This window comes from Pinus tabuliformis, chromosome Q, assembly GCF_031772625.1.
Source record: "Pinus tabuliformis cultivar Carrire ecotype Pingquan chromosome Q, CPIR1, whole genome shotgun sequence".
Lineage (NCBI taxonomy): Eukaryota > Viridiplantae > Streptophyta > Pinopsida > Pinales > Pinaceae > Pinus > Pinus tabuliformis.
Window position 1 is genome coordinate 644,598,262 of NC_142296.1, and position 25,983 is coordinate 644,624,244.

At 37.2% G+C, this 25,983-nt stretch overlaps 1 pseudogene; it reads right to left on the minus strand.

Moving 5' to 3' along the window:
* Positions 1–3,927: 3,927 nt before the first annotated feature.
* LOC149221130 (CO(2)-response secreted protease-like) overlaps positions 3,928–25,983 on the minus strand; it is a 39,789-nt pseudogene continuing 17,733 nt past the window's right edge.

Below are 25,983 nucleotides of genomic sequence, written 5' to 3' on the forward strand. Positions count from 1 at the left end.
ATATTTCTATCTTTGAGTTCTATACTAAATAACTTAATAATTTCAACCTTTGTTATATCAAATAAATGTGAATGATAAATCTTGAAAATTACTTAATCACGAAGACAATGCAAGAAGAAAATTGAAATTTGCAATCAGGCCATTTTGGATAGTAAGATACTTTATACATATATAGAAGAAATGAAATACATGTGAACAAATTTACTATAAAATTGATACAATATCCGCCTCTTCAAACCCTAGCAAGGTAAAATCTTGAAAATTCATAGCCACCATTAAAGATCCAAAAGAAGCTAGTATCGACACCAAAAATTACTCCCTTAGCATCAACGAGATTTTATCACTTCTGCTCTTCACACTACCATTGTTTTCTTCATTAGGGTTTACAAACCCTACACATGTTGCATCACACATGTGCATGGAAAAACAACTCTAGTCCTCGTCTCCACATATGCTTGTCCATCATATGGTTTGTGTACTCAAATATTTGGTCTTCAAATCTTACATTAACATAAACAACACCACCTCCATGGAACGTCATGAAAGATGTAATAATCAACTTGTCTTTTAACAAAGACATCACAACATGCTCAAGACCCATCAATTTCTTGTCATCATGATATTTTTGTAGCCTCACATCCTATAAGAATAAGGTTTTAAAATTATTCATGGTGTTATCTCCAATGACCATGTCTTCTACTAGGTTATAAAATCTAGTAGTACAACAAGATCCTTCATAATCATCATCATGAATAACACCAACTCCATGTTCTTCTCTAGGGTCTACATGCATAACATAAACTCTAGAATCACACAAGAAAACCTAAAATTCACAAAAAAAAAAAAAAAACTCTCCATGAAACATAGAAGACATATCCTTTTTATTCTAGGGTTTTCTCATGCACCCTAATGTATTTCTTTGTACAAGGATTCTCCAAGGCAATACAATGATGACAAAATATACAACTCTATCCTCCCTTATATATATAATAAGTGAGGGAGCCTAGCATAATAAGGACATAATTCCATTCAAGTGAAATGTTACGTATAAAAAAATATATATTCTAGTTGGTAGGGTGGCAAATTTAGTTGGGCAACCTGAGCAGGAACACCTCAACCGAGCCACCAGATCATGTATTCTTCCATTTGTTATTTTATTTATTCAAATTTCTATGATTAAAATTATTAAAATGTTTGATATGTTATAAATGAAAATTTATTTATATGATATTATCAAATAATTTTTGTGTTATAAACATGTAATTTTCCTTGTTGTGAAATTAGAGGATAAAATTAGTTTTAGTTAGAAGACCTCAGGTTGATTCCTCACATGTGGAACTAGAACCAACTTCAAATCTAGAACCTGAAAACCCACCTACATGCACTAACACACCTGTTATAGTCTTGTATAATATTTTATGCCTATAAGAATACACCCTAGACCTTTCCTCATTAGATTAGCAGGTTGTATGGACTGCATTCTTGTCATGCTCTCCTTGCTCAACCAAATGGAATGCCCTCTTAGACCTCATGAGAGGGTTCTTGTTGACAATTGATTAAGCCTCCATTGTTCCCTAGGAAACCATGATCATTTGAAGCTATATTCGACCATTAAGAGGTACTCGCCTAAAGGATAGAAAGGGACTCATTAAACATGAGGCTCCCAAGGGCGAGGCCCGAGGAAGGTCATTTAGCCTTGGGGATTACTACCACCTCTTACCACTTCCATGAATAACCAGATGTGAGGGATGTTACCTTACGGGGGATCATGGGGGATGATGGAAGTGAACTAGCAAGGTTTGATGAACAAAGTGAACTCCTAACAACAAAGCTAAATTTGGTAGCCGAGTGGAATTATGACGAGCCTTGGTAAAGACTCACCAAGTAAGAGTTATGTCATGGAGACTCACTTATCTCTTTGATTACCAATTACTGGAAGGAAATCATTAAGGTATCATAAAGCCAACTAGATAAAATAAGTAAGACCGCACGATCCCTTTGAATGTAAAAATGGTCAATAGTAATGTAACATCATTAGATTGATGTAACAATAATACATTGTTATATCAATGGTTGACCTTGGCCAAATTCAATCAATCTTAGTCAACCCTCTTCAACATTGATCAACCTTGTCAACTATCGTCAACCATAGCCAACCTAATCATCCCTCTACAGCCATGGTCAACCATGGTTAATGAATCCACTCCACACACGTCAGTTGTCAACATTTTCTAGCCTTGGTCAACCATAATCTTCCCCTTAATCCTTGGTTTAATCATGCTCAACTAACATCAACCATGGTAACTATTGGTAATCATGGTCAACTAAGGTCAACCCCAACATCTCACTTCAACCATTAATGTAATATCAACATTAGCATTAAGATTAATGTAATATCAACCATGGTCAGTATGTATTTTTTAAAATTAGGCTAAGCCTAGGCCGGGGTCAGCTTGCTTATTAGTTGGAAGAATACCGATCCACCCATGATGAGATGCTTATCACTAGGATTTTGCAAGGCTCGGTCGAGCCTAGATGCCCCTTGGGAAGTTTAATTCCCCCAAAGCACTAGCTTCCAATCCTAGCGCTTCCACATGCCCTCGTGGGGATTAAACCCCATGCAAGGCAACTGGTCTACGCCTCATGGGTTTCAACCATGGTCAACAATGTTAAGCCATTATCAACCAATGTAACATTAACATTAAGATTAATGTAACATTAATCATTGTTAACCATAGTTGATAATGGCAAGTCAATATCAATGTAACATTGTTAAATCAATATAATAATAATACAGTTAATGGTTGACCATGTCAATCCTTAGTCAACCCTTTTCAACCATGGTTAATGAATTAAGCCCACATACATCCGTGGGTAAAATAACACAACTACATTAATAAATGTGGTTGATATTTTCCATATTTTATAAACCAATAAATTTATGAAAATAAATTTAATATATATCAACAAATACATGTATAATAATATATAAATAAAAATCTCCATCTACATGTTTTTATTTTAATGAGAGAATAGCCCCACCCCATCTTGGATGGGGTTTTGGTTATGAACAAACGGGGAATCATATAACCTCCCAATAGATATGATATTCCCAATGTCTTGGAAAGCCGAGGATGTGGGCATTGCTACCTCTCAGGGCCTTTGTAGAAGTATCCCTCTTTGTGTTGAGAAAGAATCCCCTAGCTTTGGCGATGACCCAGACCCCCTATTCTGAGGTATATAACTGCCTCTATCACAACGAGGGGTGTTTCCTCACCATACTTACAACAATAAATATTTATTAAACTTTTATTATGATACAATACCACGTGAATAATGTTTTGTAATTTTGAGGGTGAAATAATGTAGAAAGTAGTCCTTCAAAATTGAGGATTTTGTGGGCATGCTTTTATGAGTTAGGGTAGACTTTTTAAAGGATTCTTGCCCTTAAACTTCAAGACCCCTCTCTCAGACAACATTCTTAAGGAATTGATCTACCTTATCAAATGAGGGTTGCTTTCTTCTTCCTCATTTTTATATGTTGAATAGTTATCTTATATGTTGAATACTTATCTGAGTTCCTGTGATTTGGGAAACAATATTTTCTTAGTTATGTGTTTTGGAAGTAGGTTGGTTTGTTGTAATTGGCTTGTGGAGTTTTTAGTGTTTAGAATCAATTTGCAATAATCTCATCAGTGTGACATTTATAAAATAAATGTATTTATTTCAGAAAATATTAAAAAAATTGATTGATAAAATTTCAAAATTTTGGTAAACTGTTTATGTGTTCCAAATTTGGAAACTCATTTTTTCCCACTTTTCCATTATATTGATGACTGTGCAAGAAATCACCAGAGATAATTATATCTAACAAAAAAAACAAATTTAGAAACTCATTTTTTCCATCTTTACCATTATATTGATGACTGTGCAAGAAATTGCGAGAGATAATTATATCTAACAAAAAACAGGTTTACAAAAAGCTAGTTTCGCTTGTTTATCACTTTATGGTCTATGCAAGCAATAAGCAGCCTTGCTGGTTTCGTTTGTTTTATTACTTGACCCTCTATAAGGTTGGTCACACCAGATTCACTGCAAAAGGAGTACGAACGTTATGCTTTCCATCGCTCCAAACGAGCGAACCGAAAACATATCCTTTGGTGGCAACCTTGGTTGGTGTAAAAACTACGTCGAAAGATAGCTTCTTGGAAGTTTGAGAGATTTGAAGAATTTCTGGAGAGACCTTCACACTCAGACCCGGAGGTGCACCGATGGTAACCTTGTAAGTGGGTGCGAGATTAGGACTGATGTTTGTGACGTTTCTGCTTACAATTGTGCTCCCATTCACAACATTTAACTTGGAAATGGCTATACTTGGATAGTTCATGTTACTGATCAGATCCACCTTTGCACCGGACGGACACCTATAGGTTTTATTTGCAGTGATGAGCTTGATATTCTCAGAGTCTAGACCGTAATTACACAGAAAGTGGAAGTAATCATCGATTGATGTTTCATATACAAGTCCTGGTTGCAGAGCTCCGATTGGATTTACTACTCCCGCTCCAAAATCAAATGGCGTCCCAGCGATATCTGATGCATTAGTCAAAAAATTTCCTATATTGTTCCTTACAATGGCTGCCATATACATTAGAGTGCAGATGTTAGAAAAAGAGGCAGTTGTGAGACATGAATTTTTGTGACAGAGGACATATATGCTGACATTGAAATAATTAAATACCCATTACCATTAACATTGAGTACAATCACTAGTTGAACTAATTCAATACTTGACTTCAGGGATGGCCATAAGTACTCGAAAAAAGTTGGTTTAAGGGATTATGCATTTCAAGAATAAAACCTGATCATAAGTACCTGTTGTCATCAGGGTTGATCTGATAACAGAGGGGCTCCAAGTAGGATTCATAGATTTTAAAAATGCAGCAGCTCCGCTAACATGAGGAACTGCTACGCATGTTCCAGACATCATGATAAATGCGGTAGACATCGTCTCTGAAAGAACTGTGTCTATAAACGTATTGGGAGGATCCCATGCAGTAATGATGTTCAGACCTGGTGCGCTGATGTCTGGCTGCAAATATCAATTGAAGGATTCAGGTTGTGATGATCTCTCATAATTAGCTTCTGAAAGTTAATTGGCCACTACTTACCTTGAGAATGTTCTGGGTCAGCGCTCCAGGACCTCTTGATGAAAAAGATGCAACAACAGGAGCCCGCTTCTCATTTGCAACCACCGTTGATGGAGTAATTGTGGCAACAGGATTTCTATAATGACAAGGCTTGGAAGATTATAATAAACAACCACACTGTAATTGGATGAGCCAAATGAATCGATATAAACATGTGAAAAGAGCAGGAATTGTAGGCGAACGCACCTGGTTGACTTTATGTAAGAAAATATCTCTGTTGCAGACGATTTACTTATTGCAGTCCCTGCAATAAGTAAGTACTCAGATGCTTCATATAGCTGTAAGTCGTCCACGACAATAATGCCTACGGCTCCAGTGAGCTCCTCGATTTCTACTATCATGTCTACCCTCGATTTAGCTGTCTCATTTGCAATATAGACTACAACGTTTCCTTTCGTTTTGTTTGCATCTAAGCACTCTTCAACACAATTGCTGCACAATACCTTGCTTTGAATTTCCCCTGTTCATTAAAAATATAATTATAAAATTCCTACATTGTATATTTTAATTTACCTTGCCGCTACTGGGTCACAGGACTTGGTAGGTATGCTTCCTTCGTACACAAGCGGGTACACGACCGATTGGCTGAGATTCGAAAATGTGATGCCCTTACCCTAAATGCACAGTACAAATTTTCACAGCCAAATCCCAAAATACTGGATCTACAAATCACGAAAAATGTATATGCATTTTACAACAGGTTTGTTTATAGAATTGTTATGCTAATTCGAGAGAGTGACGAAACTGCATTTTATTGCCCCTTTAGTCGACTTCTTTATAAAATAATCTTTAATACTATTAGGAACAGGCATGCTCTTGGAGGGTAGAAATGAAATTATTAATTGTTGTGAAGAAATGAAATTATTAATTGTTGTGTAAAGTGAAAAAACATTATACTATTGCCTAACACCTTGTTCTCACCTGAATAATCTTACCGTTGCCTAACACAACGTTTGACTGGAAATCCCGGTCGATTGAGGTCGCTCCAACTGTAATAATCCATGGTGCAGCATTAACCACTGTTTGGGAATCCGGTGCCTCTTTTTCGATGTGACAATTTCCGTGCCGCTGGTTTAAATTTGTTCCCATGGCTGTGTACTGTGCCAATTTTTCGGTGTGACAATTTCCGTCTTCCAGCTGCCCTACCCGTTTTTCTAAAGTTTCATCGCTATGCGCTGTGCCTATTTTTGCTATCATCATAATATCACTTACAATTTTTCCTACATCAAAATTATTTTTAAAAAATTAAAGAAATGTTATCATTTTATATAATAAAACCTTATGAAATTTAAGGATATATGTATTTCTTATTTATTAAAATTACATTTTAGTGATAGTCATTGAAAATTAAATAAAATTACATTTTAGCGATGGACATTGAAAATTAGATGTTTTGGTTAAATATTTTTGTTATTCATAAAGAACAAGCCATTCTAATTGAAATGAGCTTATCATTGCTTGGATTTATGAACATCACATACCAATTTTCTAGTACTTTATGTGCAAATTTTCTTCCTACCAACTTTGCTTGCTTTTACTTATTGAGGGCTTCCATTTTCTTGCATTCATTGCCTCCTTTGTTTAATTGGGGTGCTCCCAAAAAGATGGTGGCCTCAAAAGTGGCAATGGGCCATCAAAAACATGTGTATGGAGGAACACTCACACATTTTTAGAAATGTGCACATGTTTATGAGCATCCACTTTCAAGAAGGCACAAATTTCCAACTAGTACACTAACTAGGTTGTAAACTTACCATTCACACGAGTTTTTAACTAGAATACACATGCATTATAGGAACATGCACATGTTCCTAAGAATATGCATATTTCCTTGTGAGATTTTTTATTTATATACCAATAGCCCCATTTTTTACCATATGGGGACCTCATGACATGTTTTTGGGAGATATTGAGAAAATTTGTTGATTACCGAACAACTTTGAGGACCAAATTAATATCGTATCTAGTATTTGGAGTCCATGTAAGTATTCTAATGTTTTGTTTTGTTTTTTTGTTTTTTGTTTTTAACTGGAAAAACACACCCAAATTAATACCCTAAACACAATCGTTATATTAAATTGTAGGGAAATTGATTAATATGGAACTTACCTAGAACCCAAACCCCCATCATCAAAAAAAAATTAGAAATCCAAACCCAAAAGAACTAAGAAATCCAAATGATGAAATTGATGCATCCTTGGCTACATTGAAATCGTTGATTCAAGATCTCCAAAACACCAGAGAGCCTTCATGATAGTCTCTTGCAAGGTTATCAAGCTCAATTATACATCTCCAATACCCAAAGCCAATTAACCAATGTTCTTAATTACAGGGCTAAAATGAATGAACATTATAGAAACTGTTTAAATAAATACCAAATCAGAGACCTCAACATTACTAAACAAGATTTTTTGTCTTTATTTATTGATCCAAGAGACAACTAACCTTTACCAATCAACAAAAAATAAATTTGTATGGACTGGTGCACCTACCAACCATTTCTAGATAATTAGATGGATAAGTGGTTTATGGTATTTGACAAACCTTCCTATAATAATAGGGAGGTACCTCTATATTTCTTAAGGAAGTTATTGGTGGAGTTTCAACTAGGACTCCATTTCAACCAATTTGTCGTGGGGGACTTCCAAGGGGTGGTTCATGTGTCTGCACAAGAGAGACAAAATGTTAGGTGTAACCGAGTGCTAGGTCCTCATCTACCTAGATGAAGGCTTAACCTACTTCCCAACATCTTCCAGGTATGGATAGCATTGGTTGCACCTATTAGATAAGAGCCACATTGACTCTGATGCTAGTGCAACATGGTAGCTTGGTACATCGTCGCACAAGGAGCCACCAACAGCTAATGTTGCAAGTGGTATTGGACCATCAGAATCTGTAGAAAATATTAACCAGCAAAGGCCACATGGAGTCTCACTTGTGTTGGAAATACTGAGAGGGGGGATGAATCAATATTTCTTTTAAATTATTATTTTTACCAGTTAGATCACTTATATTTAGAACACAAAATGAACAATAATAGAATAAATACTTTTATTAATTTCTTCTTTACAATAGATCAAGTACAATATATGTGTAGGGCTCCAACCCTAGATGAAGACACCAATATTCTATCTCCCAGACTCCAACCTGTATTATGCCAAGCACCAACTTAGACTTTCCAAGGCTCCAACCTTTTCAATTTGAGGCACCAACCTCTACGGCTCCAACCCTATCTCTGGTACAGGCTATGACCTAGTTTCTTGAGGACTCCTATCCTCTAGGGCTCCAAACTTATCTTCTAAGGCACCAACCATGTCTCTATGAGGCTCCAACCTCTAGGGCTCCAACCCCATCTCTAGTACAGGCTCGAACCTGGTCTTCTTGAGGACTACGATCCTATACACCTCTAAACCATGACTTCAATTCATCAAGATAAGTTTAATAGTTCTTCAAGGCTCCCAATATCTTCTGCAACCAGCCCTGAAAATAATCTTCACCTTCAACAATGCCCTTGATCTCCAAAGGACTTAGCTCATCAATGACAACTTTGTCTTCTTGGAGGGTGTTCCCACAACTCTTCATGTACCCAAACAAAACTTCTTCAAGGTCACCTCATGATGGCTTCAATGCATCAGGATCTTCAATGATCTCCATAAATCTTCAATATGCTACTTCACAAAGTTTTCCAACTCTACCGTATTCTATTCTCAAGAGAAGAATTCAACAAGCTCTATTTGTCCAATCCCAATAAATCAGCACTTTGACCGTGACAACTATGACAACTTCGACCACGATAGATTCAACCACAACAACTACAACAACTTTGACCACAAAAACTACGCCAACTTCAACTGCGGTAGCTACGACAACTTCAACCACGACAACTATGGAAACTTCGACCATGGTATCTTCAACCACGACAACTTCAACTACAACAGTTGTGAACACGACAACTATGACAACTTCGACCATGGCAACTAGTGCAGCTTCGACCACGGCAACTACGAAAACTTCAACCATGAAAAGTACAACAACTTCTCTCCTCCTAGCTCAAACTTGTGGGAGACTATTTAACCCAAGAACAATTCCACAAACTTGTCTTCCTTGCTTTTCTAGGTTGCAGCTACTTCTCTACTTCTTGTCTTGTCTCCGCCGAAAAATTTGTGATTGAATGGACATATTTAGGTTTATATTTATAGTGGTTTTTACATAATCTGAAGGGACACGTCTCTTTGCCAAGGGTTATGATCCTACTCAAGTCGGCTTGGACAATTTTACAATTTTTGACATATGTTGATTTCAAGAATTGGTTTCTCTTCAACGGTAATGAATTAGGAGATAAGCGAGTACTCATTGGAAAGATTATGATCTCCTCTATAAGTTGATATAGTATTTCCTTTAAGATATGACCTCTAATGATGGAAATTTAATTTTTCTTTCATCATATGCATATTTTTTCATAACAACCCTATTAAAGAATTTCTTCTATGGAATTAAAGGATCAAGTGGATTAGAATTTTTTCACTATATTGACATTCTAGTGCATGTGATCTTCATGCATATACAAGGGCTAGAGTTTCTTTGACATATTCATACATCTAGGGTTACTAAATTAGGGCTTCATCACATGGGAATAATGAGCATCATTCAACAAGGCTATGGTGCCTTTTCAATATGTCTTCATGGGCATCTTCAACAAGGTAACTTCTTTCTTAGGGCATCTCCAATAAAGCTTGGGAAATGCATATAAGGGAAAGTTATTGGCTTGCCATCATTAATGACTGACATGGATAGCTTCAACAATGAAAAAATGATATCATAATGACATCATTGCTAGCGCTTCATTATGGAAAGTGCATCTAGAATTTCATTAATATACTCATGCACATAGGGTCTAGTCAAGTAGTTAGGGTTTAGGTCTCCTAGGGTTTGCAGAATATCTAGGGTTTGTTTCAAAAATTCAATTATGATGCCATCAATGACAACTTTATTCAAAAATCTTCCCCTTTGTCATTGATTGCAATAATCTCCCCCTTTCAACATTCGCTCCCCCTTTGACATCAATGATAAATGGGGTGCCCAACTACTCCCCCTATCAAGTTGCTTCTTGACATGTTTCTCCATCGCATTTTATTTATCAATGATAGTACTCCATGATAGATATGTTTCTCCCCCTGTCATGGTGCTCCTTCTTGTTATGTTGCTCTTTGCAACTCCCTTTGCTATTATTCCTTTCTTTAATGGACTTTCTCCCACTAATCCTTTGCATGCTTTCATGGAAATGGATGAGGTAATTGATTTTTTCATTTCTTCATGTAATCAATCAACTCTCCGTGCCTATATAAACTCCTTTAGCTCTTCTTTTTTCTAAGACAAGAAAGATTGTTGGCTTGTGATCAAGTGAAAAGATCAACTTCCTTCCTTGTCTTGTCTTGGTCACCATATTGTGCTTTCTTCTTAAGTTCCTCATTTTCCTTTCTCAAAATTATTAATATTTTCCATGGAGGCTATAAGTTTAGTTAAGAGATCCTCTTCAAAGTCTTGTGTACTTTCTTCTTCTAGGTCTTCTATGGCCTTGATGTCATCACTCTTATTTTCATCTTCCTTGAAGGGTTCTAGATTTCCTTCTTGCTTGCCACCATCTTCTTTACTAGAGGTCATCGTCAATGCTCCTTTTGAGTGAAGGGCACGAAGTTTGTCCCATATATCTTCTGTTAATGAACAGTTTTCCAAATTGGCCTTTATAGAATTTGGTAGCCCATTCAAAATTGCCTCCATTTCTCTTGTATTGTACTCCTTTGATTCTCCATCCATCGTATTATCAGTAATCACTAATTCCCATACTTCAATGCCTTGAGCCATTAACAAATTTCACATTCTTACCTTCCATATATCAAAGTTTCAATTGAATAATGGAACTTTCCTAACTTGATTGTCTTTAGTTTTCATAGTTGAGGAAGAGACATATTTAGGAGGATTGGAGGCTTTCTTCCTTGGCTCTTCCATTTGTGTTCTAAGCATCTACCATCAATCTATTAGGCATTGAGTAAACATACTGGATCTAGAATCAATTGTTGGAAATACTGAGAGGGGGGGTGAATCAATACTTCTTTTCAATTGTTACTTTTACTAGTTAGATCACTTATATTTAGAACACAAAATGAATAATAATAGAATAAATACTTTTATTAATTTCTTATTTAAAATAGATCAAGTACAATATATGTGTAGGGCTCCAACCCTAGATGAAGACGCCAATATTCTATCTCCCAGGCTCCCATCTGTATTATGCCAAGCACCAACTTGGAGTTTCCAAGGCTCCAACCTTGTCAATTTGGGGCACCAACCTCTAGGGCTCCAACCCAATCTCTGGTATAGGCTCCGACCTAGTTTCTTGAGGACTGCTATCCTCTAGGGCTCTAACCTTATCTTCCAAGGCACCAACCTTGTCTCTATGAGGCTCCAACTCTATCTCTGGTACAAGCTCCAACCTTGTCTTCTTTAGGACTGTTATTGATATGAATTTGATTGCTAATTAATGTTGTTCTAGTATCATTCCCAGATATAAAATTTTCTTTGCTTTGGTTTTCTTATCCATAAAGAGTCTATCCATGAGCATGTGATTGTCTATTCATCTAACTAGGTGAAATTTAGTCTTTTGCATGAACTTAAAAGAATGAATTTAAATGGATGAAGATCAGCATATAAAAACACAGAAAAGAAAAATAACAGACCTCAATACACAATTTTTTGTTGAACGAGTTCACCTCTCCTCGGCTACATCTCCTTGGTCTAGCTTCATAGTGTGGGCCTATGTATTACCTTCAATAATGCTAAAATTGTTGTTACATGCATCCAATGATCTTAGAACCTATTCCAATGAGTTTAAAACATTCAAATCTATCATAAATGACTATTTTTTTACTCAATTTGGTTACCAGCTGCTTTGGGAATGGCCTCCAACACCTGGTGGCCCTCAGCTTCAAAAATCTTCAAGTGACCAAAAACACCTGTAGATGACCTCTTCTGCCTCTGCAACCTACTCCAATGAGTTCCTAGCATTCCAGTTAGCCAAAAATTACTATTCATTTTCGAAATTTGGCTGAGAATTGAGTAAGTTATGGCTCAAATAGTTTTTCCTACAAAACCTCCACTAAATCTGGAGAACTGTCAATTAAGTCCGCCAAGTTTGGTGGTTCCAGATTTGGTGGCTCTGCCATAAATTTCGCCAACTTAATTACAAATTAATTAAATGCTAAACTGATTAGTGGCGCACTAATCCTGCTTAACAGTTGGCCCCTAGCTCCTGGTTCGGGCGTTTGGTCACATGGGGTGGGGGCCAGCCCCGCGAGGCTTGTTTTTTACCAAACTTTCAAAAGCTCTAACTTTTGCATATGATGTCAGTTTTTCAAACTATTCATGGCGTTGGAATCTTGTAGATGAAATCTATCCATTCATTCAAGTTTGAAGTAATTCTGAGCACTTTCATTTTTTAAGCTAAAATACTAATCCCTGATCATTCCTCCCCACTAGAAGCCTTTTGGACCCCAAAATCTCTCTTGATCACTAATTATGTTGATGACGGGACTTTTCCCTCGTCCTTCCAGTCTTTATCCATTGAAATTTTCCTAATTTCATCATTTGGGGCTTTTCATAAAAAGTCAAAATTTTCCTTGATTCTGACGACCATATATTGATGTATTTGGCATCGTCATGCTGCAATATTTCTAAATTTGCAGAACAACAATATAATTTTGCAGAAAACAACTTGTTCCTACCTCAGTAAACAATCAAAGGAAACTTAGAATCTTTCTCACCTTGCACTTTATCTCTATGAAATTTTTAGCTACTTTTGCCTTGTACTTGAGTCAACTCTTGCACAAGTTTCTTCGCCATTGTAATGTGCCTTTTGGAAACCAGCAATGAAGATTTGTGAAACCCATGCCTTCTTTGCCAAGCTACTTTGTCCTCTTCTCTTTGACCTTTGCAACTTCTTGCATCGACACCTTGTTTTCAACATCGCTCAACACCAATGTTGGTTGTTACAAATGTTTTTCACCTTCTTTCAAAGGAAACCTATTATCATTCTGAAACATCTCATTACAAATATAAGCATATTTATGAAAAGTATGATTCAAAACATCTCTTTTTTTATCATCAACAATGTTAAGTTCTGACTTGCATTCACTAGCCTCTTCATTTTCCCTGCATTAACTAAAGAAATGTTCAGTTTCTTGTGATGAGCTCTCACAATATACTTCACCCCATCTTTAAGAAAATGATATTTGTGCTCATAGTGATGAAACACCACTTTCCTGTCATACAAATATGGACTTCCCAAGATAATTCTAGAAATGTCAAGTGGAACCACGTCTAACTCGACTTCATTAGCAAAGTTTTCAGTAATAGCAAATCTAAAAATGCATTTCTTTGAAACCTGTAAATTGGCATCCTTAACTATCCAACCCAAAGGGTATGGTTTATGATGTGGTATGGTTTCAAATTTAATCTCTTTAACTATGTCTTCTGAAATCAGGTTTACTTGTGATCCACTAAAGAGTGCATCAATCTTGGTATGATTTGAGATTACTCTGACAGTGAACAACTCTTCCCTTTTGTCTTCATTTGGAGTGTTGTTGTGACTATTCGAGGAACTACTACTTTCAACATGTTGACCTTTCAAACCCATAGATGTAATTTTTGTCTCATCTCCTGAAGCTGACCCTAAGCCTTTCTCAGCAATATCAACAATTTTTCCCTTCTCTTTGGGTTTCAATCTATTTGGTTTTAATTTTGGATGAAGTTGCCAACAATGGTCTTCATCATGGCCATTCTTTGAACATTTTTCGCATGTGAGTTTTTCCTTCTCTTTTTTTTTATACTTGAATTCTTTTTTGCCTTCCATTTTCCTCCCTTCTCTTTTCCCTTACCCTCACTTTCACCTTTCTCCTCTATGTTTTTTTTTCCCGTTGCCTCAAGATGTGTGGCTTGCACACATACTTCATCTAAGTTGCTTGGGTTAAACATAAGGATAGTATGCTGCAAATAGGAATGTAAACCTCCAATATATTTCAAGAGTGTGTCTTGTAAATTCAGGTTTACTCCTAATAACAAAGCCTTTTTCCTAAACTCCTGTGTATTATCTTGGACTATTTGGCCTTTAAGCTGCCTAAAGTTTTGCCAACTCATGATGCTTTTTGCATATAGGCTAAAGGATAAAATTTTCTGATATCTTACCATGGATTCACATCTCCTCTTAAGTCTTTGCTTCCCACCAAACTAGTGCAGTTCCTTCTAGCCGTAGTAAAGCCAACTGGATATTTATGTCATCTTCTTGAAGGTTCTGAATTCTGCAGTATACCTCCAACTGTCGAATCCAATTGTCCAACTTTTCTGCATTCACTTCTCCATTGTACATGGGAAGTTCGAGTCTTATGTCCAATTTTAGTAATGGAGTTTTTTCTTTTAGGGTTTTGGAATGAGTATGGGCAGTGGTTGTAGTGGAAGATGATGTTGTGTGAGATGGTGAAGATGATGAGGATGTTGGAGATGGAGGTGGCTTCCCACCATTCCCTTTGGAATCCTTCTTTTCATCTTTTTTGTCCTTTGAGCTTCCTTCTCCATGTGGAGGTTTAGAACTCGCTCCAACCATTCTGGTGTTCCTCTCTTCATAGATGACTTTAACCATCTCAGTCAAAGTATACTAATATTTCTTGAATTGTTCCTCTTTTGAAGAGGGACCTTCATGTTGTCTTTCTCCAGACACAATGGCTATGGATTTAGGCTCAGAAATTTGTATTGATTGTACCTCTTCAATCAATTCAGCCTCTTGTGCAATATGTGCCTCTTCTATCTCAACTGATGGAGATGGAACTTGAGGTGATTCAGGTTCTGCCTTGAGTGGTCCTTTGGGTGAGGATGGTGTTTTCTCAGCCTTCTTCATTCTTGTCCTAATATCACGACTAGCTATCAATAGATTCCCTTCTCCTCTCTACAACTTCAACCTTGTAATCATAACAAAAATTGCAACTATTAAACCCTTCAAGAAAATCAAGCAAGCAACCTTGTGCTCTGATACCAACTTGATCTAAAATTTATTGCCAGTTAATGTTGTGCTAGTATCATTTCTAGATATCAAATTTTCTTTGCTTTGGTTTTCTTATCCATAAAGAGTTTTTCCATGAGCATGTGATTGTCAATTCATCTAACTTGTTGAAATTTAGTGTTTTGCATGAACTTAAAAGCATGAATTTAAATGGATGACAGCATATAAAAACACAACAAGCACAAATAACAGAGCCCAATACACAATTTTTTGTTGAAGGAGTTCACCCCTCTTGGGCTACATCTCTTTGGTCCAACTTCATAGTGTGAGCCTTTGTATTAGCTTCAATAGTGCTCGAATTGTTGTTACATCCATCCAATGCTCCTGGAACCTGTTCCAATGAGTTTAAAACATTAAAATCTATTAGAAATGACTATTTTTGTACTCAATTTGGTTACTAGTTGCTTTGGGAATGGCCTTCGACACTTGGTGGCCCTAAGCTTCAAAAATCTTAAAGTGTCCAAGACACCTGTAGATTACCTCTTATGACTCTGCAACCTACTCCAATGAGTTTCTAGCATGCCAATTAGCCAAACATGACTATTCATTTTTGAAATTTGGCTGAGAATTGAGTAAGTTATGGCTCAAACAGTTTTTCCTACAAAACCTCTGCTAAATCTGGAGAAATGTCAGTTAATCCTGCCAAGTTTGGTGGCGGTTCCAGATTTGGTACCTCTGCCATAAATTCTGCCAACTTAATTAAATATTAATTAAATGATAAACTGATTATTGGTGCACTAATGCCGCTTAAGAGTTGGCCCCTATCTCCTGGTTCGGGCGCTTGGTCACATGGGGTGGGGCTGGCCCTGCGAGGCTTGTTTTTTTACCAAACTTTTAGAAGCTCTAACTTTTGCATACGATGTCGGCTTTTTGAACCGTTCATGACATTGGAATCCTGGATATGAACTCTATCCATTGATTTAGCTCTGAAGCAATTCTGAGCACTTCCATTTTTTGAGCTAAAACACTGATCCCTAATCACCTATCCTCTAGGGTTCCAACCCACAACTTCAATTCGTCAAGATAATTTTAATTGTTCTTCAAGGCTCCCATTATCTTCTTCAACAAGCCCTGAAAATAATCTTCACCTTAAACAATGTCCTTGATCACCAAAGCACTTATCTCATCAATGACAACTTTGTCTTCTTAGAAGGTGTCTCCACAACTCTTCATGTTACCCAAACAGAAAATCTTCAAGGTCACCTCATGATGGCTTCAATGAATCATGGTCTTCAATGATCTCCAAAAATATTCAATATGCTTCTTCGCAAGGTTTTCCAACTCTGCCTTATTATGTTCTCAAGAGACGACTTCAAGAAACTCTATTTGTCCAATCCCAATAAATCAACACTTCGACCATGATAACAACAAAAAATTCAACCATGACAGCTTCAGCCAGGGAAAATACGACAAATTAAACCACGAAAATTATGATAGCTTTGACCACGATAACTACAACAACTTCAACCACGACAATTACGACAACTTCAATTGCGGCAACTATGACAGCCTCAACCACAATGACTTTGACCACTATAGCTTCAATCGCGACAACTAGTCAACTTCAACTACAATAGATGTGACCACAGAAACTACGGAAGCTTCAATCACAAAAACTAGTGCAACTTCGACCACGGAAACTATGAAAACTTCAACCACGGCAACTATGGCAACTTCTCTCCTCCTAGCTCGAAATCGTGGGAGACTATTTAACCCAACAACAATTCCACAAACTTGTCTTTCTTGCTTTTCTAGGTTGTGGATGCTTTTGTCCTTCTTGTGTCGTCTCCACCAAAAAATCTGAGCTTGAATGGACGATTTAGGTTTATATTTATAGTGGTTTTTCCATATTCTAAAGGGACACGTCTCTTTGCCAAGGGTTATGAGCCTACTCAAGTCGGCTTGGACATTTTGACAATTTACATATGTTGATTTCCAAAATTGATTTCTCTTCAATGGTAAGGAATTAGGAGGCAAGTGAGTACTCATTGGAAAGATTATGACCTCGCCTATAAGCTGATATAGTATTCCCTTCAAGATGTGACCTCTAATCATGGAAATTTAATTTTTCTTTCATCATATGCATATTTTGTCATAACATCCCTATTAAAGAATCTCTTTTATGGAATTAGATTATCAAGTGGATTAGAATTTTTTTCACTATTTTGACATGCTAGTGCATGTTATCTTCATGCATATACAAAGGCTATGGTTTCTTTGACATATTCATACATCTAGGGTTACTAGATTAGGGTTTCATCGCATGGGAATTATAAGCATCATTCAACAATGCTAGGATGCCTTTTCAATAAGTCTTCATGGGCATCTTCAACAAGGTAACTCATTTCTTAGGGCATCTCCAACAAAGCTTGGGAAATGAATATAAGGGAAAGTTATTGGCTTGCCATCATTAATGACTGACATGGCTAGCTTCAACAATGCAAACATGATATCATAATGACATCAATGCTAGCGCTTCATTATGGGAAGTGCATGTAGAATTTCATTAATATACTCATGCACCTAGGGTCTAGTCAAGTAGTTAGGGTTTAGATCTCCTAGCGCTTTCACAATATTTAGGGTTTGTTTCAACAATTCAACTATGATACCATCAATGATAACTTTATTCAACAACTTGTGCATCACAGATCGACTAGTTGTGGGTTAGAATTGTTATGGTTAGATGGAGGGAAACATGAAACATAAATTTATGGAGGAAGTTATTATATATATAGCTTGTAGTTTCTACACCTTGATAAGACTCCACCCATACCGATAATTGCATTGATGTGAGTTTTGGCCACCAATGTTGTAATCAATGCCACCTTCTCATTTAGTTTACAACATAGTTAGGTATGCTGAATTAAAACTATCCCTCAATACAAAAAAATTCATGTATTTTTAGTCCACAATATAGATTCTTTTAGTTCAAGTATAATTGTAGTGTTCATTTAATGTTTTTATAAATTGTGGTGACACCAGGGGAGGAGGCAAACCCACCTAGGGTGAATATATGTTCCCCCTCCTAGGCATCATGTGTCAAATTGGATTTCGTTTAAATGTTTATTTCATTATCTTATTTTGTTTTACTATTTGAAATATTATAAATGTGTATGCAAGTTCCTCCATTTTCTCAATTCTCTTCTCTTAGCCCTTCACATCACTCATCACCATGCACTATTCAACCACTAATTTTCCACAATTGATGGTGTTGGACCCGCCAACATTCAGGGGATCTCCCTAATATGAAGTCCCAATTAGACCTCACACCATTTGGTGTAGGATTCCAATCCGGTATAAAGGCCTGGTTGCCAAATCCTTAAAGATTTTCCTTAGCTCTAACTGTTAGCAAGAGAGAGGGATGCAATGGTACCTTCGAAAAGAAAGAAGGTGTGCCTGGTGAGTGTTCAGTTGTAAATGTGTCAAGTTTATTCTACCGCGGAGAGGGGAGAAAAATGAGCCTCTAAAAGAGAGGTAGTAGTACCACCCAAGAAGAGACACACGTTAATCAGAAGGATCCATCTAACATCTAGGGGAATAGTCCACATAGGATGCAAGAATCGTTACAACTAACAAATGAGGAAAGGTTTGTCTAATATCCCATGGAATAGTCCACAACTATGGGACAATAATAAAAACCATTACAACACATTCTTAATAAGATAAGTACAAAACAACCGAAATAGTTCAACTATCTTAGCACATGTGAAAGAAAATATGAAACACAAACATGCACAGAATAGTCTTACAAACATACATATTCCATGTATTAAGCACGTGCTGGCCTTTAAGGCTTATGTTATTAAGTAAAATTTCCAAGGCACATGTTTACAATGTACATCACTAGCTCTGATAGTGGAGCATTGGAGCCACTCCTTAGTCCCCAAAGAACTAGCTTATGTATCTAATGCTTTTCTTAATTCATTAGCTTGTGTGTTCAGTTACAAGTGTGTATTTCAACAAGATTCCCTCCTTCATCTCCTTCTTCATCATCTTTCCATAGTGTGATAAAGTACCTATATCTACAATTCAGTCATGACAAGTCAACATTTTTCTGAAAACCTCCTAGTCTAAGATAATGCTTTTTGATCCATTAACTAAGCCGGAACCAGGTGACAGGTTGGGAGAGAGGGCTCAGTGACTGTGTAGTGCAAAATTTCAATAGTCAGGGGTGAGGCTTAAGCTCTGAGACTACGTAGTGCACAGTTCAGGCAAGACTGAAGGACAAGATTGCACAGTTTTGAGAGCTAGTGGGACATGCTGAGGGGATGACCTTGAGAGGACAAACTTTTGCTGAAATCATCTTTTCGATCTTGTCAGATTGATTTTGTTTGGAATATATTCATGAATATTATTTAGTTGATTTTGCTAGATAGGAATATGGTTGAAGATATGGATCATTGGACCCTCTTTTGCTGAAACATTCAATGAGAATGTAATAAGAAGAAGACTTTGAAAGGGTTTTCCCCGTAGTGGGTTTTTCGCTGGTCTCTGACCAATCTTGGTGTCTCTATGTGTAAATTTTTTTCTTCTATTGTTCCTTTATGTTCTACTACATTGATGATGATGTTTTTATTTCTATATAATTTCATATCTTGTTGAATAATGTTGTAAAACTGAATAATGATATTATGTTATGAGGTGAATTTAATACGCAAATGAAGAAATGCAATTATCTAAAGCAAAGAAAAATATAGCCTTAAGAGAAAATTAACATTTATGGCCCTGCAACATACTCCCACAGTTGAAAATCTTAATGATATCATGATCATATATTGTCATTTTGCATCTTGTTTATCTCCATCTTGGCCTTCTTTCTCCTCATGTATTGTTGAGCTTATGCTCATGCTCAATAGTGAGTTGCAACCAAGCCTCCACTAACACCTCACCAAGTTCATTCCTCTGGCTCAGTCTTTTGGAATCTCAGGTTCACCTCCTTTGTAACCAATCAAGCTTCCTTTTCTCCTTTAGTTGTTTCACATTTATAACCTCTCTTCACAATTCTACCCATAATCACAACTATAGAATTGTGCCAACAACTCCTAATCAATCACAACTAGAAGTTTTTCTCCTTCATCCTGCAGGAAATATTTCCTTTCTTCAATACTACTTAATGAAAACTGATTATGGTGGTTTATTAAATTTGACTCCTCAAGGTTAAATCTCCTAAACTCGTGGTTTATGTGTTGAGTGTGGAGCATGATTATCATCCAAATTTAGAGGTCTTTGTTTCAGTCGGATGCATACCCCAGGAAGATTGTACACCCCTCCATGCGGAGGGTGCGGGGAGGACTTGCCCCCACATGGGGGTTTCGGGGGGGGGTCATCCCCCCTGGCTGGGGGGTCAGGAGGCTAGTGGTCCCCTGGCAGGGGTTTTGGGGGCAACACCCCCGAAGCTAAAAAGAAATATAAAATTGCCTTGTCAAAGTATAGTAATTTCTAGTCAATATGGGCCATTCATTAGGTGGATGATCCGATGGTAGAATTTATGTTTAGTTTAGGGTTTTTTTTCCCTAGAAGGCAACCCCTCTCTTTATATGAGGGTATTGTATTGAGGCTGTGGAATATATGTGTATTCTTAGAGCGAGAAACAGAGAGGTGAGACTGTGAGAGGAAATAGAGGATATTACAGTGGATCCATTGTAGGTTGTGTCTCTTCATTTTGCTGGATAATATAAAGGAAGGACTGGCTGTTCGGGGTGGACGTAGCCCAAACTGGGTGAACCACGTATATCTGTGTCTCTCTGGTTTTATGTGTTTGGGTTTTCCTGCATATTATATGTCTTGCATTTCTCTGTCATATATAATATTTTTCTAACAACTGGTATTAGAGCCGAAGGTCTATTTGTTTGATAAACTCATAGGAAAGAAGGGTTTCTCATTCAAGTGGGAGAAATGGCAGAAGATGGTAAGTTTAGGGTCGAGAAATTTAACAGCCAAAACTTCCCGCTGTGGAAGATGCAGATGGAAGATTATCTATATCAGAAATATCTGTACCTACAATTGAGTGGAAAAGCAAAGAAGTCAATGGCTATGACAAATGAAGAATGGAACATTCTCGATAGAAAGGCACTCAGAACAGTACAGTTGTGCCTCGCAGCGTCAGTCGCCTTCAACATTTTGAAGGAAACAATGACAAAGGTTTTGATTCAGACGTTGGCGAAACTATATGAAAAACCCTCGGCCTCAGACAAGGTATTTCTTATGAAACGGTTATTTAATATGAAGATGTCGGAAGGTGGATTTGTTGCAGATCATTTAAATGATTTTAATACAGTTACAAGCCAGTTAAGTTCTGTAGGGGTAAAATTTGATGATGAAGTTAGAGCTCTATTATTCTTGTGCTCATTGCCAGAAAGTTGGAATGGTTTAGTAATGGCCATTAGTAAATATGTTTCTGGATCTAGTACTTTAAAGTTTGATGATGTTGTCGGTGCTATCCTTAGTGACGAAATGCGATGAAAAAGCTCCGGTGAGACATCGGGTAATGCTTTGAGTGAAGAGTCCAGGGGAAGAAGAATGGAAATAGGAAAGAGCGCAGGATATCACAATAAATCAAGGAAAGGCAGATCCAAGTCCAGATCAGGGATAGTGTCCTGGAAATGTGGAAAGAAAGGACAGCTGAAGAAAGACTGTAGATCTCGGAAGGGAAAAGAAGGAGATGCACAGCAAGAAAACAATCATGAAGCAAGTGTAACAGGTGAGGTGTTACAAGATGCTTTGATTCTTTCTTTCGAAAATATTACTAATTCCTAGGTGGTAGATTCAGGGGCCTCATTCCATGCCACACCTGATAAGAAATATTTTCATGAATATGTTCAAGGAGATTTTGGAAAAGTCCGTTTGGTTGATTATAAACCCTGTAAAATTTTTGGAATGACTAAGGTTCTTGTAAAACAGTAGAATGGAAACCAATGGCTACTAAAGGAGGTAAGGCATGTTCCAGATCTGAAGAAAAATCTGATTTCAACAGGGTAGTTAGGCGGTGAAGGTTGTGTGACAACTTTCACAAATAAAGCTTGGAAGGTCACTAAAGGAGCCGTGGTAATAGAAAAAGGCAAAAAGGTTGGTACATTATGCAATGATATTTCTGACTTTGTTAATGATTTAACCTCCAAAGGAGTAGATGCAGCATTATGGCATCATAGGCTTGGACATGAGTGAGAAGGGGAGGACGATTCTTAACTCAAGGAGTTTGTTGTCCAGTTTGAAGAATGTTGATTTGGACTTTTGTGAGAATTGCAATTATGGAAAACAGAAGAGAGTCATATGTCTCAGAGTTGGGAAAGAAAAGAAGAGCGAAAAATTAGAGCTTGTGCATACAAATGTATGGGTACCTGCTCAGGTATCATCTCTCGGTGGCTCTCGTTATTATGTTACTTTTATTGATGATGCAACTAGAAAAACTTTGATTTATTGTATTCAGAATAAATCTAATGTATTTGATACTTCCAAGAAATGGAAAGCTTTGGTTGAGATTGAGACAGGAAAGAAATTGAAGTGTCTTAGATCGGACAATGGAGGTGAATATTGCAGCAAAGATTTTGATAGGTACTGTTCAGAGCATGGAATTCGGAGAGAGAAGACAGTTCCAAGAACACCACAAGAAAATGGTGTGTCAGAAAGGATGAACAGAACAATCATGGAGTGTGCAAGGTGCATGAGATTGCATGTAGGATTTCCTTTACAATTTTGGGTAGATGCTGTAGATATTGTTGTTTATTTAATAAACAAAGGGCCTTCAAGTTCCTTGGATGGAGGTATTCCAGAGGAAGCATGGACAGGTAAAAAGGTAAACTACTCTTTTTTAAAGCCTTTTGGATGTGAGGCCTTTGTCCATGTTAATAAAGAAAATAGAACAAAGCTTGAGGCAAAATCAAAGAAATGTACCTTTATTGGATATGGTGTTAGTGATTTTGGTTATTTCTTATATGATTATGAAAATCACAAAATCATTAGGAGCAGAGATGTAATATTCAATGAAAAGGTCTTATATAAGAATCAATTGCAAGAAAAGTAACAGGAAAAAGAAAACAAGGAATACACAGTTCTTGATGGAATCACTGAAAAAGTAAAGGTGCCTGAAAATAATAATAATCAACAACCACAACAACAGCAACCACCACAACAGCAACAAGCATCCCAAACACCTAAAAATGGTGTTAGAATATCTACCAGGATAAGTATACCCCCTGAACGATACTCTCCTTCATTATATTATTTATTGTTGACTGATTCTAGTGAACTCGAATGTTATGAAGAAGCAATGCACGTTGAAAGCAGGAAGAAGTGGGAGCTAGCCATGGAAGAAGAGATGGACTTCTTAATGCATAACCAGACTTGGGACTTAGTTAGGTTGCCTACAGGTAAAACTACATTGCAGAATAAATGGATTTACAGGCTGAAGGAAGAAGATGGAGGAAAACAGAGGTACAAAGCTAGAGTTGTGGTGAAGGTGTTTGCACAGAAGAAAGGTATTGATTTTGATGAAATATTTTCTCCTATTGTTAAAAAGACTTCAATCAAAACTATTTTAAGTGTAGTAGCAGTTGAATATTTCCATCTTGAGCAGTTAGATGTAAAGACAGTCTTTCTCCATCGGGATTTGGAGGAAGAGATATATATGCAGCAGCCGCAAGGATATGAGGTAAAAGGGAAGGAGAAACTAGTGTGCATGTTGAAGAAGAGCTTGTATGGCTTAAAACAGGCTCCAAGGCAGTGGTATCTAAAATTTGACAAGTTTATGTCTGAACAAAGTTATACTAGATGTCACTTTGATCATTGTGTTTATCTGAAAAAGAAAAATGATGGAAGCTATATTATATTGTTATTGTATGTAGATGACATGATTGTTGCAGGGTCTAACATGCAAGAAATAAATGTGCTCAAAATAAAATTGGCAAATTCATTTGCAATGAAGGATTTGGGAGCTGCAAAACAAATCCTTGGTATGAGAATAACTAGAGACAGGAAAAATCACAAATTAACATTGTCCCAGAATGAGTACATACAAAAGGTGTTGAAAAGATTTAATATACACAATGCAAAACCAGTTAGTACACCTTTTTCTAGTCATTTCAAACTTAGTAAGGAGATGTTCCCAAAGACCCAAGAAGACATGGATTATATGTCTAAAGTTCCATATGCATCAGCAGTTGGAAGCTTAATGTATGCAATGGTCTACACAAGGCCTGATATTGCACATGCAGTGGGAGTTGTAAGCAGGTACATGAACAATCCAGGAAAAGAACATTGGATGGCAGTGAAATGGATTCTCAGATATTTGAGAGGTACCACAAATCACGCATTATGCTTTGGTGTTTCAAACATTTCTCTACATGGATATGTTGATGCAGATATGGCAGGTGACAGAGATAACAAGAGGAGCACTATAGGATATGTATTTATTGTAGGTGGAACAACTGTTAGTTGGGTTTCAAAAATCCAAAGTGTTGTTGCACCTTCAACAACAAAAGCAGAGTATGTTGCTGCTATAGAGGCTAGTAAGGAAATGATTTGGTTACAAAGGTTTATGGATGAGTTGGGTAAGAAGCATGATATGGGCATGTTATACAGTGATAGCCAAAGTGCCATTCATCTTGCAAAGAACTCAACATTTCATTCCAGGACTAAACACATACAGCTCAAGTACCATTTCATACGATCAGTGTTGGAAGATGGAGAGTTGAAGCTGGAAAAGATACGCACTAGCCAGAATCCTAAAGATATGCTAACAAAAGTTGTAACCAGGGAGAAACTGAGAATATGGTCAGTTTCAATTGGTCTTCAAGGATGACGATGAAGATGAGAAATAGCCAGGTCCAAAGAGGAGTCATTGTCCAGCAAATGAAGCAGCGGTGGAGTTGCTACAATCATTCTCCAAGTGGGAGATTGTTGGGTGTGGAGCATGATTATCATCCAAATTTAGAGGTCTTTGTTTCAGCCGAATACCCCAGGAAGATTGTACACCCCTCCATGTGGGGGGGTGCGGGGGGACTTGTCCCCCCCCATGGGGGTTCGAGGGGCGGGGGGGGCATCCCCCCTGGTTGGGGGTTCTGGGGGCCAGTGGTCCCCCGGCGGGGGTTTCGGCGGCAGCACTCCCGAAGCTAAAAACAGATGTAAAATTGCCTTGTAAAAGTATAGTAATTTCTAGTCAATCTGGGCCCTTCATTAGGCAGATGATCTGATGGTAGAATTTATGTTTAGTTTAGGTTTTTTTCGCCCTAGAAGGAAACCCCTCTCTTTGTATGAGGGTATTGTATTGAGGTTGTGGAATATATGTGTATTCTCGGAGTGAGAAATAGAGAGGTGAGACTGTGAGAGAAAACAGAGGATATTACAGCGGATCTGCTGTAGGTTGCGTCTCTTCATTTTGCAGGATAATATAAAGGAAGGACTGGCTATTTGGGATGGACGTAGCCCAAACTGGGTGAACCATGTATATCTGTGTCTCTTTGGTTTTATGTGTTTTTGTTTTTCCGCATATTATATGTCTTGCATTTCTCTGTCATATATAATATTTGTCTAACATTATGGGCCCATGAACTCATCTAACCTTGACATTTTGCACTAATTTACTCGTTTCAGCAACAAAGCTTCACTCGATTTCAAAACCCCAAACTCACAACATGTTGGCATGGTCAAAATTACGCCCCTCTCGACTTCTTC